The sequence below is a fragment of the Perognathus longimembris genome, chromosome 2 (assembly GCF_023159225.1).
Source record: "Perognathus longimembris pacificus isolate PPM17 chromosome 2, ASM2315922v1, whole genome shotgun sequence".
Taxonomy (NCBI): Eukaryota; Metazoa; Chordata; class Mammalia; order Rodentia; family Heteromyidae; genus Perognathus; species Perognathus longimembris.
The window spans coordinates 139968999-139990654 of record NC_063162.1 but is presented as its reverse complement, the minus strand read 5'-3'; the positions used below and the strand labels follow the sequence as shown (position 1 = coordinate 139990654).

The following is a 21656-nucleotide window of genomic DNA, read 5'->3' as shown; positions in this document are numbered from 1 at the left end:
AGCAAGCACAAGGCCCCAGGTTTGGTCCTCAGCATAGAAAAAAGGCAAAGAACTCTTATAAATATATGTGTGTCTGAAAGACAGAAGCAGATACCCAATTACCACACATATTCCAAATATGAAGTAGACATTGGCTCGAATAAAACCACTCAGCAGTGAGGAGGGCTACCTCTCTCACTGGAATAGAGGTGAAATGCCATCTGTGTAGAGTTAGAGTGATATATATTTTAACAGTCTAAGTCCGTGTTGTCCAATGAGATAATTTAAGTAACTTAAAATGAGGAATTCAGTATCTCAACTTCACTAGTCCCATCTCAAGTGCTTGGCGGCCATGTGTACTTAGTGGCTCCCACATAAGTATAGAGAACGCTTTCAACATGGCAGAAAGCTCTATTGGACAGCGCTGCTGTAAGAATCTCCCACTTCTGGGTGGTGTGAAGCCATGCGATGCCCTTGTAAGCCATGCTCTCTGGATAGCTGTCTTCTAAGACCTCATCATCTCGTGGGGAAGAAAGTGTTGAAGTGTGGGCTATTGTACAGGTCCACCTCTTCAAGTGGATGGACAGCCTCTTTGTTCTGCTTGGGAGGGTTTGTTTGGATGGATTAATGTAGTGACTAAGCACTCGATACTGAGAAAGGAAAATTCTTAACAAATGCAAAAAAAAAAAAAAAAAAAGTGGAGACACTGCCCACACAGAGATCAAACTGAATCATACAACTCAGAGAGTGGTTTTCTTGGAAATGAAGATTTATTTTTTTTAAAAATCATAGAGTTTTGTTTCGTTTCTGTTTTGTTTGAGACTGTGTCTCACTCTATAGCTCAGGTTAGACTCACAATCCTCTAGCCTCGGCTTGCCCAGTGCTGAGATCACAGTGAAAAAAAAAATCTATTATAAACATGGTTCCAAGATGATCATATTTTACCTGACAATAATTTTGCTGGCTGGTCTTAGTTTTGTGGAGGACTGGTCTAGGACTGCCATCCTCCTACTTCTGGTTCCCACGTAGCTGCGATTACAGATGTTAGCTACCATGCCTGGACCTGGGTCTTTCTTTGTATAAAGAATGGCGTTGCAGTGAGAACCTGCTGAAGACCAGCAGAAGACTAGGATTTTTGCACCATGTACTGACATGATTTGTATTGATACCCATAACACATTTCTATTTGTGCTTAGTCTTATTACCTGTATTTCTTTTTTCTTTTTTTTTTTTTTTTTTTTGCCAGTCCTGGGCCTTGGACTCCGGGCCTGAGCACTGTCCCTGGCTTCTTCCCGCTCAAGGCTAGCACTCCGCCACTTGAGCCACAGCGCCGCTTCTGGCCATTTTCTGTATACGTGGTGCTGGGGAATCGAACCTAGGTCCTCGTGTATCCGAGGCAGGCACTCTTGCCACTAGGCTATATCCCCAGCCCCTTATTACCTGTATTTCAATTACTAAGTAAATGCCTGTCTTCTCTATAAGATCTCCTTGATGTGATTACTCACGTTCTTTTATCCCCCAAAGTTCTTAGCAACTGTTCTTTTTACACTCACTGTTAAGTTCACACTTGTTAAATTGGAATGGATTCCAGGGCATTGCTTATTCATTGAACTTAACTGGTAAACAGATCAACTTGGCCAAGATATTATCAAAAGACCACTATGTTTTATGTTTGTGGTCATTTTCCTCCCAAGGAAAATAACATTCTAGCTTCAGGAAGAGGCGTATTAGGTGTTTGTATGCAAGGGAATTGGTTTGTCCCGGGACATGCAAAAGAAAAGACACAGAAGATACATGATAATTTATTTTTTTTTAAAGATGAGAATCAGGATTGAACTGATTCAAATTCCCATGGCCTTTAGAGATTGCTTGCCACTCCTCCATCATAATTAAAAATCACTGACATTCAGGGCTGATTTAAATGCTTCCATCAGTCTTTTAAAAAAAAAGTGTTGTCTGATTTTGTTCTCTAACCATGCTTAGTAATTAGAAACATAAGGTGCAGTTCTGAATTCTTGCTTGAGAACCTCCCATTCCCAGGCCCAGTGTCCCTGCCCATTGGCCGCCAGGACTCTTATCTTTTCTCACCATCTCTCTTTGGTGCCCCAGCGTGGGTCACAGGAAGAGTGTGAGGTTGTCACAGGCATTTCAGGGGTAACAATTGGAGACCTCTACCCTGTGCTCACTCTTTCTGATTTCGGTACCCTTCCTCTTGTATACAAATTTATCTGATTTGGGGGCAGGAAGGGCAATCACAGAAATGGTGGGACAAAGGGTGAACCAATGCCACAGTGATACTCACTAGACACTATGTTGGAAATGGACTTTACCACTTGGGGGCAGGGGGAAGCCAGGGGGGAGGGAAAGCAGGAGAAAACAAGGGCGGGGGCAACACTGCTTGAAAAGAAATATACTCATTACCTTACTTATGTAGCTGTAACCCCTCTGTACATCACCTTTATGATTAAAAAAAATTGGACACCTCTGGCACCACATAGATTTGAAAATATATGGAAGAAACTCATGTGTCAACCCACTTCCTTGTGGAAGGTCCATACATTTACACTGGCTTTGGAATTCAGTAGATCAAAGATGGTGGGACCCAGATTCAAACCAAAGGAGTTGAAAACAGCGTCTTTCTAACAAATGTGCTCCAAATGGCTTGAATTGACAGCCAGACCAGAAAGCTGGCCTGCTGGCTGATTGTACGTTTCGTCACACTCTTGCTGGAAAACCTGCACTTCGTAAAATGTTCAGGTTTCACTTCTAACAAAATCCACAAAGAAAATGGAAAAATACTTGTAATTAAGGACTTTGACTCTAACAGTTACCTAGTTTGTCAAATTAAACATGTGGCAACCACCTGTTAAAGAACTTGGGGAGAAAAAAAAGATACCTTGTTTTTCTACCTGACCTAAAATCTTTTTGTTGGAGCACATTTGTATTTCTCAATATTTTTGCACTTAAACAAAAGCTATCCACACTATGTAGAAAGATGACTAAGCAATTTTGTATTAAGTAATCAAAGACAGCCCTGCCAATTTTAGAATAATTAAGTTTCTGGAGCCTAATATAAACAGTTCCAAGAACTACATGTGGCCTATCAAAAGTATATATTACAAGTAGTCCGCCCTGCGGCCAGCTGGGCGACAGATCAACCTATTAAAAGTAAAGTTCTTCAGAATTTGCTGTATTGTTTTTCTTTTCTCGAGATAGTTTTCCCGCATTCAACTTTGTTTCTTTGGGAATGTTTTCCAATATACAAAGGAATTTTAAAAAAAATCTGTTGTGGGATTGTACCTCTTATAAACAAATGAGCACCATTTCAACTTTAGCTGAAGGGTTCATATTTTGCCTAATCATTGCTAAGGTGTGTAGAAACCACTCTATACCATGGACGGTCATTACCAGGTAGGCTGGTTGGCGGGTGTGTGTGTGTGTGTGTGTGTGTGTGTGTGTGTGTGTGTGTGTGTGTGTGTGTGTGTGACAGTTTAGGGGTTTTAAATTCAGAACCTTATATTCTCACTTGGCTTTTTTTGCTCAAGGCTAGTGTTCTACCACTTGAGCTTTTTGCTGGCCAGTTGGAGATAAGTGTCTCTCAGATATAGCTTCCTGGTTGGCGTTGAACTGTTATCCTAAGGTCTCAGTGAGCAAGCATTTTCAGTAGAGGGAGATTAAGTGGCAAATGAATGAGAACATGGAATATGTTATTGTGCAAAAAGTTCAGTGGCATTCTAAGCTCTATTGCCTTCTTCATTGCGTTTAAATCCAGATAAAATCAAGAGGGGCTGAGACAGTAGAACTGTCACATGAAAACTTTGATAAAGACATTTGACATATGTTTATGAAGAATCAGTCACGCAGTATTGTTTTGTGTGGCACAGCACATAATCCATGAATGCAACTACCCTCTCCTTACAATCTGATGACAGAGACAGGCAATAAATAAGTAAAATACATACTGTGAGAGGGGAAGGAAGGGAAAGAAATCATCTGCTATTAGAGAAAACTACAGGGCTGGGATGTAGCTCAGTGGTAAAAGCACTTGGGTAGCAAGTGCAACATTCTGGGTTTGATCCTCAGTACAAATAAAGAAAGAAAGAAAAGAAAGAAAGAAAGAAAGAAAGAAAGAAAGAAAGAAAGAAAGAAAGAAAGAAAGAGAAAGAAAGAAAGAAAGAAAGAAAGAAAGGAAGGAAGGAAGGAAGGAAGGAAGAAAGAAAGAAAGAAAGAAAGAAGGAAAGAAAGAAAGAAAGAAAGAGAAAACAGCAAGAATGATCTGATTATGTATGCTTATTTGTGCCAGTGCTAGGGCTTGAACTCAGGATCTGGGTCTTTAGCTCTTTTACTCAAAGCTGGTGTTCTATCGCTTGAGCCATTCCTCTACTTTTGGCATTTTGGTGATAAGCTGGATCTAAGAGTCTCTCAGATTTAGCTGCCTGGGCTGGCTTTGAACCACAGTTCTCAGATCTCAGCCTTCTGAGTAGCTAGAATTACAGGCAGAGTCACTGGCACCCAGCTCAAACAGGAATATTCATACACAGAGATAGGCACTCATTAAGGAAACATCAGTTCCTCATAAGAGAACATAAGCAACTCAGCGAACACAGTTTGTACTCATTCATCAAATACACACTGACATCTATTGTAGTCCAGATGCTCATCCCTCTGGATATAAATAAATAGACTTCCAACTTTCCTCTTCTGAAGGAGAAAGAACTTTACTAGCTTGGTTTGAGGGATGGTAAACTATTCTTATCCCCTGCTTTCCCACTGCTGGTCTTATATAAGTAATACAAAAATTCTGATCCACCAGATACTATGCCTTCGAATTTATGCAGACATGGGAGTTCATGTAAGACATAAACTAGGGTGGAAGGCAGGAAAGAAGGCATTTTTCTGGATCTACTCAGTTCAGTGATCTTCTGACCATACAAGCATGCTTTTCACCCATCAGCAAGCAGAAACTTGCCGATCTCAGTGAAGCTGGCCCACTGTGTTTTCAAACTCTGGTTCATGATTCCAAGAAATGAACAGTTCATAATAAATTTACCCCAGTGGCCGAACATCTCACAACCAGCTTTTCCATTTTGAATACCACAAACAGACCTTTTATTTGTTGACATACAGCCCCTGGATATTCATGAAAACAAGATGTTCTCTTGCTGCTTTTTAAGTTAAACAGATTTAAGTCAGGGTCTCAGTCGAATTTCAAAAACAGATGTTACATAGCAAAAAATGCTGAACTGACCCCAGCCGTGAGAGGCTATTTCACTTCAACTTGGATATTCTATGTCCGCAGAAGGAGTGATCAAAACATGCCTTAAAATGGAAGCAGGAGCAACTTGAGGTTTACTACAGCCTTGAGGTCTGAGAAGCGCTTAGGCATCTGGGACTCCTGGTATGGGAAGAACTGAGCATCACCTAACAATGAGAGGTTTACCTTTCCCTTCCACCTGCCACTATCTACCTGCTTCTCTGTAACTCCCCAAAGCCTTCCATCAAACAGCTGTGCTCCAGCCATGACACGATTCCTCTCCTTAATTCATTCTCTCACACAAATACAACTCCCACTCAGACTAAACTCTGGAGACTCACAATGATTTAGCTCTCATTTTGGACTCTGGGCTTTTGTCTTCTCTTTCCTGTAATCAGAAGTGCCCTCCACTCCTTTTGCAAACCCCATTGCTTTTCTAGAGTCTAGCTCAAGTTTTGGGGTGGGTTTTTTTTTAGTTAATTTTTTTTATTGTAAAAGTGATGTATAGAGGGGTTACAGTTATATAATTTAATGAATACATTTCTTTTTAAACAGTGTTACCCTCTCCCTCATTTCTTCCTGCTTCCCCCACCTCATTTCCCCTTCTCCCCCCCAAGATGTAAAGTTCACTTTCAACATAGGGTCTATTGAGTAGCACTATTGCATTGGTTCACCCTTTGTCCCACCGTTTCTGTGATCCCCTTTCCCTTCCTCAAACTTATATACAAGACAAAGGGTACAGAAATAAAAACAGTGACAACAGGGAATAAACCAAACTGGGGGAAAAGAAAGAAAAAAAATAACTGCAAACAGTACACTAAAACAAACCCTCTTGTTTCCATTTCTTGGAGTTCATTTCAATAAGCATCATTTTATATGGTCATATGCACATTAGGGATTAGATCTTTCTGGATATTGCCTCAAATGCTTTCTGCTATACATGTATAGGGATTATTAGCTATATGTTTTAAGAATCTTGGATGGAGACTACCAAATAATGCCCCAGTTTGGTTCTAAGCACAGTTTGTCTCATGCTCTTGCCTTACCTTTCTGGGATCACCACACAAATGCACTTGCTGGCTCTCCTTGTGCCAACAAGGGTCACATGACTGCTTCTGGCCAGTGAGTAGTGAACAGAAGTGTCATGTCTCTTCTGAGTAGCTTTGCTGATGGGAGTCCCTTCAGAGATCTTTCTCTCCACCATGGTGGACAATATATCCCAAGGATAGATTTCGGGGGGTGTCACTGACTATGGAAGTCAATGACATGGACCAGAGACCCCCCTGTCTCACCAGGGTTAATGAGAAACAATGGGTGACAAGTCAACTGTGTATAAAAAATAGTGAGATTTTGGTTATTTCTATCCCCAGCATAAGGTAGCTTGTCCTAAGTGAAAATGGTCCTGTCAACTCTGGCATAAGACAATGTACTTCTCTGCTCTGAAGCAAGTACTTACTCCATATATCCATTCCCTGTGTCTTTCTGTGACTTCTGGTCTAGAAATAGGGACAAGCAAGCTGATTGGAACACTTGTGGGGAGAGCACCAGGGCCTAGAAATGGCTCCTATTTGACATCCTCATTGGCCTCATTTCATTCTCAGGAACCATGAAAGTGTTGCTAAGTGTGGGAGTGTTTGTACATTATATGAGCATTTATATCAAGCATGACAAACTCAAATGTTCTTAAGAGGTAATTATTTGAGGGAGACAGGGAATGCATGAATCCCAAAGAACATTCCAGTTTAAAGTTTTGAAGAAAACATGGTCTGCAGGCCAGTGCTGGTGGCACATGCCTATAATCCCAGCCATCCCAGGAGGCTAAGATCTGAGGATCTTGGTCCCAAGCCAGTACAGGATTGGAAAGTTTGTGAGACTCTTACATCCATTTAATCACCAAAAAGCCAGAAGTGGAGACGTGGCTGGTAGAGTGGTAGAGTATCAGCATTGAGAGAAAAAGCTAAGGCACAGTGCCCAGGCCCTGAGTTCAAGTCGAAGTACATACACACACACACACACACACACACACGCACGCACACACGCACGCGCACACACACAGAGTTCCCTTATTTAACAGTCATGGAGCACCATCTATGTACTGAGCACAGTTCTGAAAACTTTACAAATATCAACTTAAATTCTCATAGCTATACTTTCAGTATCCATTTTACAGATTAAAATAAAAGTCAAGATCCAGAGATGGTGAGTTATTTATTTGCCCAAGGTCACACAGCTAGATAATGGCTGTAGATCTGGAATCTACACCCAGCTAACCTGGTCCAAGAATATATATGTTTACAAGGCAAGCACTCTTGCCACTAGGCTATATCCCCAGCCCTATATGCTTAATTAGAACACTCTGTTAAATGTTATACGACTTGTAAATGGATGATATAAGGTCAACAGGGCCAAGGGCCTTATGTGATAGCCTGGAAGGATTTATGCTTCCCAATGAAGTCTTACCAGGAGCCATTTCCTGTCAGGAGGGTTTGGCTTGCTTCATGTTAGGGTTAGCTCATATGTGATGTTTATTAATGAAGTAAAAATGAATCTCTTGTTTATGTTCATTTGTACTTTGGCAAACTGATTTATTATTTCACTTAAGTGGGGTTCACTTAAGAAAATAAGCTGAATTCATCCTAAAATCTTAAAAAGAAATAAATCGTCACTCTTCATACTTTGACCATGTCTTTGCTTTACTCATTTAATTAGCTTTACATAGAAGCTAAGCCATCTAAGCCTATTTGAGGACATATCTAGGTTTTGTGGGACTTGAAGATTATTCAGGAGACTGATGATTGAGAGGCTTTCTTTAAGAAACAGAGTACAATATTAAACGTAAAAAACGTTAAGTATGGGCTTGTGGCAGGCCTTTATGACTACAGCTCCATTGATTTCATGGCACATAATCTTTCAACTTCTTAGAAAGAAGTTAAATATTCTTAGGAACATTCCATAGAAATGTCACAACAACTTTACATTGGTCTTCATTTTGGTTACTTTAAAAACTACATGTTCATTATATGAGGTGCATGAGGAGGCAGAGAAAATTTTGAAGTATTATGACCCTTTGCCAGGATGAGACCAATGAAAAACAAATAAAGAGTATCAGGCATCATGATTTACGTCAGTGAACACATTATTGGCTTCGCCAAAATTTCCACTGCATTGATTTTTTTTAAAAAAAGAGTTTATTTTACTGGAGATAATACTAGAATTGCTAATGTAGCCCAGGCCTAAAATAGCACCTGCATTGGAGTTGACCCACTTCAACTTTCAGCAACTCATCTCTGTCGAACAAATGACCCAGTAAGTGAAAATGTATGCATGAGGAAGGTGCTGGCAATAATGACCACAGACTCCTTCATCAATCTCAACTTATAATTGCCTCATTGATTTATAAACCATTAGCCAGTGATTTGTGGGAGGCACTTAGGTCAGTTCTCAGAGTCTTTACACAGATATTTCTTGATTTACACTGAGCTGACATCTTGAGAAACCCATCATAAATTGGAAATACATTTTCCATACCTAACCTATCAAATATGGTAGCATAGCCTCATGGTAAAGTTTAGTGTATCAGTGGTTTGTCCTCATGATAGTGGGTTTGATTGAGAAATAACTATGGTGCCCAACCTTGCCCAGAGTATTGGGCTACCAATTACTAGCCCGGGAAAAGATCCAAATGGAAAATTCAAAGTACAGTTTCTAACGAGTGCATATGGTTTTTGTACCATTATAAAGTTGAAAATTCCTAAATAGAACCATTGTAAGTCAGGGACCACCTGCAGTTATACATTTTGTAAATCTGTGATAAAATCAGGATCAAAATCATGGGCTTTATATATTTATAGGAGAAATTCTTTGAAGAACTTACAGAAAATGTACTTGGTAGAGCTCCTTCCTTAAAGCACGACATATGTTTGCATTCACTCTCCCACAGCCCTGATTTTGCGTTCTCTGGATTTGATAAACACACACTCTCCCAAACTCAGGATACCCCATTCCACACTATATCATTTTTAGTTATTAAATAACAGGACTCAATATTAATGTTGGCTTTCTCCATCCTTCTTTTAGAAAGTCTTTTCAGCCAAAGATATTAAAGCACATTTTTCCCCCTGTCAGTGGAACAGCCAGCATCCTGAAATCACAGCTCATTTAGACCACATTGGCGTGAATATTCAGACTTCATTTGTCTCCAGCCCTTAAAGCTGGTGTTAGAGTGAATGATGGACATTTTGTTTGGAATTAGCAAAAGGGAAGGAAGGGAGAGCCTCCAACAAATAAGTATAGCCTAGAGTATCTGTTTCAGTGACTGTAGCTTTGCCTTTTCCTCAAGAAGGACTGAAAGAAACTGTAGATTTAATTTGACATTGATAGACTTGGGATACAGAGAAGAGTAGGAAGGAAAGTGTCTTAGTTCTCTCTGGGGCATCCCCCCCCCCCATTTCAGAGTCTTGTTTCAGAGAGTCATGCATGAGGGTCACACCTTAATTGTACCGAACATCTCAAAGCAGAGTTTGGAAGTAGTTAAATCTATGTCCTTTAGTTGTACAAGCCATATTACATTTGGAACCCCAGGTGAGACTTTTGGTAGTTGAAGTTCAGGGTCAAATAGCATCATCTGTCTCTTTATTGGATATCCAGGTGCACTGTGGGAACAATGGCTGGAAATGAGTCCCAGACAGAGCTCCTTCTGTCTTCTGCACCTCCACCTGGGCTGGGCCACCCTGGCATAGTCCATCAATGGCTATGTGGAATGGGAAATGTGTGCTTTCCCAGAGGGGCCTCTCAAGAACAGATGCAGTTCTCTGGCCAAGAAATTCCATTATTTAGTCAAGCTTAGAACTATAATCAGTGAGCTGGAATGTTCTTCTAGCCTTCTTAGAGCTAGAAAGGACTGGGACCTTGTGTTATCATGGCCCTGTAATGCCCAGATGAACACTGGCTACATCCAGGCTGACTGTGCACTTGCCTTCTTGTATCTCATAACAAACACCCTTGGAGCAGCTTCCTTGAGGGGAGATTGGATAAAAGAGTGGGTTCCCAGCCTTCTCCCATGGAGCTTCATTCTACAGCGACTCCAAGAAATCCAAAGGAAAGCATCTTAGTTTCACAATGACCTTGGATCCTACCAGTTTGGGTAGCGTTGAGCTAAACAAGAGATGAAACATTTCATCAGGGGTCTCCAAGGGAGGTTTCTTCTGCAAAATTTTGAGGAAGAAAGGAAGACTAAAAAAAAAAATCCCCAAATTTCACTTTCTGTTCCATCTGGAGCTCCAACTGGCTCAAAAAATACTGGCCCACAGTGATTGTAAAGTCTCCCATTTATGTGGTTCTCAAACAAGAGCAATGATGGCTAGGCGCTTACAACTCACGACACTTCTTTCCCATGCTGTTAGGGAAATAATCTTTTTCTCCAACCCTTTAGGTGACTAAATTAATGAAACACAGTTGGGAGGTACCTATGCTGGCCGCTGGCCATCATTCATTGGAACGTCCCAGTGAGAGCTGTTTCCTCTTCTTTCAGAATTTCTTATTTTATATAAATAGCACTTTGTGTCGAATCCCTAAATTGACTATCCGTGGCATTTTGGGGTAGTTTCAAGACAATGGACTTTATTTTTTCTTTCTGGCTGTTCTAGGACCATGAAGAGGAAAGTGTCGGAGTGAGTAGTTGGAGAAAGCTAGCATCTCAAAGTTCATCTGAACAAATGCATGGAGGATGTAGAAAAGGAGGAGGAGGCACCCAGATCTTTTATTGCCTTGCCTTTCTGCTAGTAATCACAGATTCAAAAAAAATGTTTAAGGCTGCGCACTCGTGGCCCATGCTTGAAAGCCTATCTAGTCAGATGGCTGAAATCTGAGGGTATGAGGGTATCTTAGTTCAAAGCCAGCCTAGGCAGAAAAGAAAAGTCTTTGAGACTCTTATCTCCAATTAACCACCAAAAAACAAAGCCATAACTGGAGGTATGGCTCAAGTATAGAGCACTGACCTTGAGTGAAAAAGTTAAGGGGCAGCTCTGAGGCTCTGGATTTCAGACCCCAAACTGGCACACACACACACACACACACACACACACACACACACACACACACACACACTCTTTTGTTGAAGAAGTCTCACCCCCCTCTATGTAAGAAAGAATGAAACTGGATTTTGAGAGAAGGTCTTTGAAGAGGTCAACTAAAATGAAGTCTTTAGGGTGAGTCTCAGCTACTATGACTGGCGTTCTTACAAGACGACATTCAGGAACAAAGAGAGAGGCCCTGGACGGGTGAAGAGAGGATGCCCTTTGCAAGAGAGATCTTAGAAGAAATCCTCTTCAGCAACACCTCGATCTCAGATCTCAGATCTCAGACATCCAGCTTCCAGATTTGTGAGAAAATACTGTGTTTTAGTTCAGTCTATGAAACCTTGCCATGACAGCCCAAATAAACTAGTCTAGATAGTCAAGAGAGAGCAGCTGATAGAATCCAGACAGGATAATTGCTTGAGAACTATGCTACACTCCTGAAAAATTCTTCTCCCTACCGAGGCCAGTTTTGCTTTCCTTTGATTTCTCCATGTTCTAATTTAGAAATCTTTTTGTTTCTGTTTCCCAGGTAGCAGACAGTCTCTTGCCAGGCAAGGAAAACTTGCTCTTTGCTCTTGAAGTTACACAACAAGTTTGCACAAACATGAGTTTATTGATCCTGGAAGACAGACTCCTGTTCCTTACAAGTCCTCAGCATTACTCACTAAAAATGAAGACTTATTAACATGGGACTGTTTGAACATAGATTATGTGCAGAAAACAGCAAAAAAAAAAAAAAAAAGGAAGCAGAAAGCGAGATTGAAGAAAAAAACAAACAGGAAAATAGTTCTTTCAAACTCTGTTAGATTCTACCTGATTAATTAGTAAGTAAATGAGAAGGCTCTTAAGGGAAGACTCTTTTCTCAAACTCTGTCATTAGGTGCCAGAATGTAGAAACAGTTAGCGAGTCGATGAAAAGAAAAACACAGAGACTGTACTCACAGGTAAGCAGTCAGATGTCTGAGATTTGGCCTCTGATTGTTCACCAAGTCCTGTGTGATTTGATCAGATGATCCTCAGACTCTTTCTTGAAACCTGGAAAGAAAGAAAGGATTGAAACACAATGAAATGGAATGTATTTTAGTTAATGTAGACTATTTTAAATATAATTTTCCTTCTTAGGTATCATTGCTTTGTTTTGCTATTGCAGCACTGAAAAGTCAACAGAGGGTCTCACACTTGTTACCATCCTTAGACCTTTCCCTGGCAGGCTTCAAACTCCTACCTCTGACACTTAAGTAGCTAGGATTATAGGTATGTACCACAATACTCTGGCTTCTCAGGAATTGTTAATTAAGACTTAGAGGGACCTGAGAATTGAGATAAAAAATAGCTATTGTGGTAAATAAAATAATTAATATAGAATTAACGTCTGGGTTATTCTTTTTTAATTTAAATTTTATGGTAAAGGAGATGTGCAGAGGAGTTAGTTACATAAGTCAGGTAATGAGTACATTAGGGTGACAGGGTCACCCTATCCCTCATTTTAGCACAGTTTTTTCTCTCTTAGACTCCTTCCCTCCCAAGTTGTATAGTTCATTTCCAATATAGTGTCTAGTGAGTATCACTGTGGAATGGACATGATTAATTAAACATGATTAATTCACACAGTGAAAACAAAGGAGGATATTCTTAGGAGAGGATCACAAGGGCTCAATAGCTGTGCGCATATGATCCTATAAAATGATGCTTATTGAAATGAAATCCAAGAAATGGAAACAAGTAGTTTATTTTATTTTATTTTTTGCCAGTCCTGGGGCTTGAACTCAGGGCCTGTCCTTGAGCTGCTTTTGCTGAAGGCCAGCACTCTACCACTTGAACCACAGCACCACTTCTGGCCTTTACTGTGTATGTGGTACTGCGGAATTGAACCCAGGGCTTCATGCATGCTAGGCAAGCACTCTACCACTAAGCCACACTCCCAGCCCCAACAAGTGATTTCTTATTGTACTGTTCGCAGCTATTTTTTTTCCCCTTCAGTTTCTTCCCTTTTGTCACTGTTTTTGATTTCTGTACCCTGGGTTATTCTTCATAATGAGGCAGAGAAGGTGATACAAACAATACAACCCTTTCTCTGCTCTCAATTCCTTCAGCATTTTTTTAGTAGGAAAGGAAGTAGAAGAAGAAAATGCCGTAAGTGGGTGGATTTTTTTTTTTTAATCTCCAGTGTCTGTGTATGCCCATGAACTTTTCTCTTAGTGAGACAAACAGGAAGACATTAATGAGAAAACAATGTAAATGGTAAAATGCCTAAACATGGAATTTGTCTTTAGATAACTTTCTATTTTCAGAGTTAAGGTCTAAGGATGAGACAGCTGGTGAAGCTCTTGCTTTTTCTGTCAAGCTCTTGCTCTATTTATTGCCAGTTACTCTGCAATTTCAAATAGATGCCCAAGGAAACCATTCCTCGTTTTACTCCTTCAAGCCACACCTGGCACTTCTGGCTGACCCAGCTCAGTAGCATTTGCCAGAAGTTCTCTGCAGGCTGAGCTGAGTCTAGACTAGACGTGGTAAGGCAGGAAAATGCTCAGGATGAAGGAAAGAGGAAGGAAGGGAGGGAGGCAGCTAGACATGTGAGAGCCTGTCTTTCTCCCCAGTCCCATCAAGCCAGTGGCCAACAGCCAGGCACTATTTATTGCTACTTAGATGTAACCACCTACTCAGTGTAGAGAGAAATGGATTTTACATGAAAACATTCATTGTGGGAGAAGCAAGGGGGTAATAAAAGGGAAGAAGGGCTTCCCTCCTGTCCATCAGAGCTCTAGCTGAGAGTAGATTTTCTTGGGCCTTCAGGAAACTCTCTAGGTTCAACCATGAGAAATAGTAACTAGGAGATTTCTAGATTGTTCATGTGAAAAAACAATGCCAGGACATACCCACAAAGAAAGAGCAAGTAAAATCATACTTTAAAATGTCTACTATGAACATTCTGTGAAAGATCCACATTGATTCTAGAGGATAGGAGTGGGGGAAGGGTGTCAGATAATAACTAATTACTGCAACAGGAACTTGGTCACTGTGAAGGCCAATGGAATAACTTTATAGCCAGCAAGAAGAATCAATTAACAAAGAGCTAATTTAACATTGCACCTTACACGGGTGAATTAGGACCCCTTCATTTCAACATTCTATTTCTAAATCTTTTCTATCAGAGAAAAAATCTCTCCTCTGCTTTTGTTATGAAAATAACAATAACTTGTTTATTGACTATTTTCTTTTTTGTGCAAGGATAGATACTAAACACATTACATACAGGTATATTACTTGATTAGTACAAGAACCTTGTAAGATGTATAGGCTTAGTTTAAGACTGAGAAGTTCATTGTTTAAATTCACCCAGTTGGAAAATAAGCCCATGGTGACCCAGTTGGATGGTTGTATTCTTCCTGCCAGGTGATGGTGGCTCATACCTGTAATCCTAGCTACTCAGGAGGCTGAGATCTGAGGATCGCAGTTCAAAGCCAGCCCAGGCAAGAAAGTCCATAAGGCTCTTATCTCCAATTAACCACCAGAAAGCCAGAAGGGGCACTGTGGCCCAAGTGGTAGAGCTCTAGCCTTAAGCTGAAGACCTAAGGGACAGTGCCAGGCCAAGAGTTCAAGCCCCATGACCACCACCACCACCACCACCACCACCAACAACAACAACAACAACCAACAAAAAGAAGTCAGCATTCTCAGAACTTATTTTCTGGTCAGGTACAGAAATCGTGTATTTCTGATATTCAGTCAATAACACAGCAGGATATGATGTTTTTGGAAGCCTCTGGAGTGTAGGATGGGTGGTGTTATGGTTTGATTGTGCCCATTAAAGACTACACAGTTGGAAACTTCATCCCCAAATCCATATGTCAATGGCAATGTGAGTTAGTAATTAGGATAAGATGAGGAGGCCTGAGTACTAGGGCTCTGTCACTCTTGCCAAGTGAACCCTGCACACAGGACACACAGTAGGAAGACCCTCCCCAGATGCCAGCACCTTGATATTGGGATTCCTTACAAATTAACCTGTGGCAGGAAATATAACTGAACCAAGTAAGGGGTGGTATCTCTGAAGAGAAGACACCTAAGCTGGAGGTGCATTGGTAAGGAGTCATGTAGGTGAAGAACTGAGGGAAGGGAGTTTCAGTAACAGGGTCCTTGAGAATGCTGGTGTAGGGCTTTTGTGAGTCAGCCATGTGCTCTGTGATCATGGAACTCATCTGTGTTATTCAGTCCCAATGGAATTCAGCTCAAATGTCATGAATAGAGGACACTACGCGGAAGAATGGGCTAAACAAAAGGCTCTCTCTCTCTCTCTCTCTCTGTCTCTCTCTCTCTCTCTCTCTCTCTCTCTCTCTCTCTCTCTCACACACACACACACACACACACAATGGTCCTAAAAAAAAAGAGGTTGCTCCTCCTGGATATTAGAGGTGGGTGGTGATCTGTCCCTTCCCATAGGCAAGAATACCAGGGATTCCCATGGTCATTTAAAATTCACGTCGCATGATAGAGTTCCCTGTCCCCTGCTCACTGGGTAATTTGAAGAAAGCTGCTGCCTAATTAATGGCTCATGCCTATAATATTGGCTGCTCAGGAGGCTGAGATCTGAAGATCAAGGTTCAAAGCTAGCCTGGTCAGGAAAGTCCATGAGACTCTTATCTCCAGTTAACCATCAAAAAGTTGAAAGTGGAGTTGTGGCACAAGTGGGCTTTGAGCACAAAGGCTCAGAGAAATATCTAGGCCCTGAGTTCAAGCCCCACTATCAGCATACATGTGTGTCACATACATACAAACACGCACACACACACACACACACAAGTTGCTATAAACTCTGTTCATTCTTAATATGCTAGATGGTAATGCAGAATATTTCTCAATAATACACAGAAGAATGAAAAGCTACAGAACAGAATCCTTGGAATGACCAAGGAATGATAAGTAGCTATTTTTGTCTTGATTGGCAGGAAGTCAAATAATTTGGATGGATGGATATTAAAATACAATATTTAAAAATAGTTGCATGAATTTTAGTCAGCATGAGCCAGTAACAATAAAACAGTAATTTTCATGTATAACTGAAGGTAGGAATGTGTCAAAAAGGAAGAAATGAGTATTAGCCAGAGATTCAGGTTATTTAAATAATAATTGACTAATGAGTGAATTGAGCTTGGATAAGTCATCCTGGACTCTTGATTTCTTCTTTCATCTGTAACAGTACCAGTGTACACACACACAAGTATGGTAATGGTAATCTTTGGCAATGATGATGGTAGGAGGCTTGTAACTGAAGGAGCACGAACAGGGCTTTGAGGGAGGGCTAGTAAAGTTGTAGTCACCTCATCTGTAAGTTATGACACAGTTGTTTCATTCTGGGGAAATTCATCACTCCATATAGTTATGATTTGTTACTTCTCTGTACATTATACATCATTAGAAAGGTTGTATACCATGTGCCTAGAAAGGAGGAAGGGCCAATCTATGATGATGATAACTAAAGAGAACGTTTCCAATGTGCCATATGAAATTATGCCTTTTTCTTTTGTCTTTCTTCCCCATGGCTTTACCCCTGATGCCACTGTAACTGACTTTGGTGCACTGGGTATTCTATGTACGTTTATTGGAACTAGGGAAGGGAAGGGGAACACCAAAATGGAGAGACAAAGGGTACAAGGTGAACCAATGCAACAGAAATACTTACAAGACAATATGCTGTAAACCAACTGTGGGGAGGGAAGGTGGGAGAAAAATGAAGGAGGACGTAACAAGTTTGATAAGAAAAGTACTTACTGTTTTACATATGAAATCCTTCTGTACATTACTTTGATAATAAATAAATAAATTAAAATAAAAATTAAGCTAATGAGAAGAGAGAGATTAAAGTTATTCCTATATTTATAATATATACCTTGTATGCTGCTATGTACCAAACCACAGAAAGAAATTAAATTGTGTTCACATTTTCTTAAAAAAAAAAAGAATGTATGAGCTCTAACATAACAAAGGTTCCATTCCTTGGTCATCTATGGTGCCAGTAGAAAATAAGACAATAAAAAGGAAAGATAAACAATGAGAAAAAACAAGAAGATAATGCAAATCAACAAACTCTGCAGAGAAAAACCAGAGTTGGGAAGGCTGGGACCAATTTGGTCAGTTCTTTCTAAATTAAAAGTCAACAGTGGAGTATTTACTAATAACTTGGTGAACTTTACATATAGATAAATCTATATCTATTTACCTATATATGTTTACCCTATCTTAGAAGGGAAATACTCGATGTTTTTGCAAGTGGCCCATACCAAAACAGTTTAAATACAGGGACCACTTCCCATCTCCAGGTGCCATGAAGGTTCACTGATACATAGCCCTGGGCTCATTGTCTACTTCTCTGTCTTCATGTGCAGTCTCCTGCTTTCCAGCCTAAGTTTGAAAAGCTCATTTGTGTATTACGAGCGTGTACGAGTCTTCCTCTTACTTTTAAAGTGGAGTGTTCCCATTCAAACTTGTAAGCCTTAAGTAAAACGGATCTATAGAATGCATTTCAGATTGCAATAAAAAGTTTCATGCCTATGCCTATGTAGGGATCTCTTACTTTCTTTTTTCTCATCTGCTTTACTCTCTCTGTGTGTGTGTGTGTGTGTGTGTGTGTGTGTGTGTGTGTGTGTGTGTGTAGTGTGTGTGTACCAGGTCTGGGTCTTGAACTCAGGGTCTTGAACTCTTACTTTTGTTTTTCTTTTTCAAGGCTAGTGCTCTATCAGTTAAGCCACATCTGTACTTTCAGCTTTTAACTGATTGAGATAAAAGTCTCAGAGTTTTTCTTCCCAGGGCTCATATCTCAGCTTGCTGCATAGCTTAACAGGCAGAAGACACCAGTGTTTGGGTTAGATTGGTGTTAGTACAGAATTATATGTAGGGAAGTACCCACAGGCATTTGTATAAATGAGTAGATATAAGGCTGAGGATGCAATTGGAGGGTAATATATTAGGACTGTAACTACAAAACAGTCTACAAAAAGTAGGAAAACATGGAAATGGTTTTCATGATTAAATTATTCAGTGAAAATGAAGATTCTAATTCCATTCTGAAACAGAGGTACCGAGTGGCAGACAAAGCTGCCAATCAAATCATGAGTAGGTCTTTCCCCTTAAAACAGTATGGGATTGTGTAATGAGATAGGCCACTACAATCCTGTAGACCTGTGCGCTTATAATAGCGGTATGGTCTCAGGAGATTCTTGGTTCCATATCAGTTAATTCAATTTTAAAACAAAGACAATAGTAACTACCTTGGAGGGTTCCCTTTGAGAATGCACAGTATTTTGTTAGCATTTTTAGGCTAGAATTGCCATACTGGGTGTCATTTTATCCTTGGTGACAAAGATAGATCATTCTCAGTAATTATATCCCAAGAATTTAACATATTGCCTGACATAGAACATATGCTTCACAAAAGCTTGTTGGGTGCCTAACAATAAATAAATGCAATAGTATATAAAATACATAGTATTAAATGAAGCATGCTATAGAACGGCCCCTCCCCCACTGCCCCTCCACTACCACCTGAATACCAACTCCTTTCTCTTCCTTCTTGTTTTCTGCATTTGGAAGCAGGATGGTTCACCTTTAAACTTGCTTCTTTTTTTTTTTTTTTTTTGCTCAAGGCTAGCACTCTGCCACTTGAGCCACAGCACCACTTCTGGCCATTTTCTCTATATGTGGTGCTGAGGAATCGAACCCAGGGCTTCGTGTATATAAGGCGAGCACTCTTGCCACTAGGCCATATTCCCAGTCCTTAAACTTGCTTCTTCCTTCCTTCTTTCCTTTTTCTCTTTCTCTTTCTTTTTTCCCTCCTTCCCTCTTTCCTTCCTTACCCTTTCCCTCTTTCTTTTTCCCCTCCTTTCTCTCTTTCTCCCTTTCTCTCTCTCTTCTTCTCTTTTTGTTCTGGTATGGAGTACTGGGGCTTGAATTCAGAGAGGGCCTCACATTCTCGCTCCATGGTGTGTAAAGAATGCAGCATAACTATATGTTCTCAGAGGAGCCAATTTAGTACAAGAAGAAAAAACAATAATTGCCTTATTGGTGCAGAATAAGCTCACAGAACAGTCCCAAGGAGGGACTTTGATGTCATATAGCAGGCCCTATTGAAGCAGCCTTTTCTGTTTATCCTTGGACAATCATTTAATTAAGAATAATCCATGTATCCTTTGCTTCAGCCACGACCTTTCCTTTTTGGGGTGTGTGCCAGTACTGAACTCAGGGCCTAGTGCTCATGCTTGGCTTTTTCACTCAGGACTGGTGCTCTATTATTGGAGCTAGTCTCACTTCTAGCTTCTTGCTGGTTAACTGGAGAAAAGAGTCTCTTGGATTTGTCTGTTTAAGCTGGATTCGAACTGTGATCCTAAGATCTCAGCTTCCTCAGTAGCTAGGATTAGAGAAATGAGTCACCAGCACCTGTGTAATTCTAAGATTTTTAATTTTTGTTTATCTCAACAATGAAGCTTGCATTTAGAAATTGTAGGTATTCACAAAGAGGCAATGTCCTAATTCAGCATTTTTCAGTGGGGACTACATATCAGCAAGGCAATTGGGTAATTCATTCAACTTGATAGACTTAGTAAAAATCTTAGACATAAGTGGATTCATTTTCCTGTCCCTGTCATATGTTTGTATTTGTTGATTTTAATATCTTTTTCTGCGTTAGTTTTAATCACGGGTTGAAATTTAAACACATAGCCCTAGATTTCTTTTATGTCCAGTTGCTTCATGTAAACAAAACGAAAAGCAAAATGGCACTCAAAGTGGAATGCTCTTGTTCCTCTTCAACTTCTAATCAGTCAGCACTTCCCATTTCTCCCCTCCGTTACAGAGCTGTACTAAAACCGAATGTAGGCTTTCAGTTAAACCTGTGCAAGCACAAATGCAACAGAGTGACTCTGGCCTGCTGTAGAAGCTAGAATCTCCTTGTCCCACCCATATAACAAAAGTCAAAATCGTCAGCATGAGGAGCACTGAGCAAATTCCCTAGGAGATGTCCTTCCTCTCCATTTTAAAGAATGCCAGCCTATGCTTTCTCTGTTTGAATTTGCAATGGGAATGTATCCATGGATGAGGTTGTGATCCCATGGACGAGATACATGGCCTTTGCACTAGAAAATGGCATAGAATCACACTCAGTTTGTCTGTGTATCATTACCCAGATATCCATCTGTTATTGCCTAGGAAGCTGTAGACATCAGCAAGCACAGCAAAGTAACAATGCACAGGGGACCATTTTGTGCACAGGGCCCTGGGAAGGGCCAGAGGAATTCCTCTGATCAGTCTCCTTTTGACTTTTTCCCATAGACCTTGTTCCTGCACTAGAATGTTTGGAATTCTTGGTAGGAATGAAGTGGTTGGTCACTGGGCAATTAAGCTTTCTATTACCAATGAGATCAGCCATTTGTAGACTGATTTCCTAGTGACTAGGGGCATTACAAATGGGTTATGAACACAAACATAGCACTTTTACAGTAAACAGAGCATTCACATCCCTTCCCTCAAATGATTTATCCAACCCTAGAGGTCAGCAAGACAAGTATCATTGGCAACATTTTATGATGAGACCTAGGAAGGAGGAGAAAGAGGAAGTGATTTATCTGAGGCTACAGATGAGGAGAGTTGATAAGTCCTCATCAATTTACTTTGTACAACATCATTCTTCCTCTACTTGACTATTTATTGACAAAGTTCATTTAACAGAAACTGGTTTGCTGGAATTGAGGGGAAAAAATCAGTCATGACATCTCTTTATAGATATTGGACCAGTCCATTGCTTGATTCCTAATTGCTGCCACGGACTAAATACTTTCAAAATCTCTTAAATTATATTTTTGTGGTCCTTTAATGAGTAATGACATAGCAGGAGAGTTAACAAGAGATAAGCCCATCATTCTACTGTCCTAATCACAAAGCACTTGAATATCGAATTGGCCTTTTCTAAATGCACTTTGTTCTCCACGACAACTCCCTACCTGGTGTTCATTACAAAAAGTCTCATTGCTTGTGACATACGTCATCAGAAATGCAAAGTTTTCCATGACTTGCTGTTTCGCTGTTGTTGTGGTTTGCACTTTTTGAGACTGGATCTTGCTATATAGCCTTGAACTTGAGATTCTTCTGCCACGTCCCACCATATCTGGTACCTGCTTTGCTTTTTAAAACACTGAGAAGGATTTCGAGTTATCTTTATAAATTTGGCTCTCAACAACTACATCTTCAACATCTTTCCTGAGTGGGAGAAAAAGGCCTACCTATGTGTATTCCTCTAAGTGAGTCTTTTCTCTCATGGGAGAAAATGATTTTAGAGTTGATCTTCTACTGTTCTTATC

General features: G+C 40.3%; 1 protein-coding gene across 3 annotated transcripts in view; it reads right to left on the bottom strand.

The window, feature by feature from the left end:
- Cald1 (caldesmon 1) overlaps nt 1-21656 on the bottom strand; it is a 183283-nt gene that overhangs the window by 108430 nt on the left and 53197 nt on the right. For all 3 annotated transcript variants that reach the window (XM_048340258.1, XM_048340260.1, XM_048340259.1), the window contains exon 2: nt 12253-12345. The gene's annotated coding sequence lies outside the window, so the exon portion shown is untranslated. The remainder of the gene's footprint in view (nt 1-12252; nt 12346-21656) is intronic.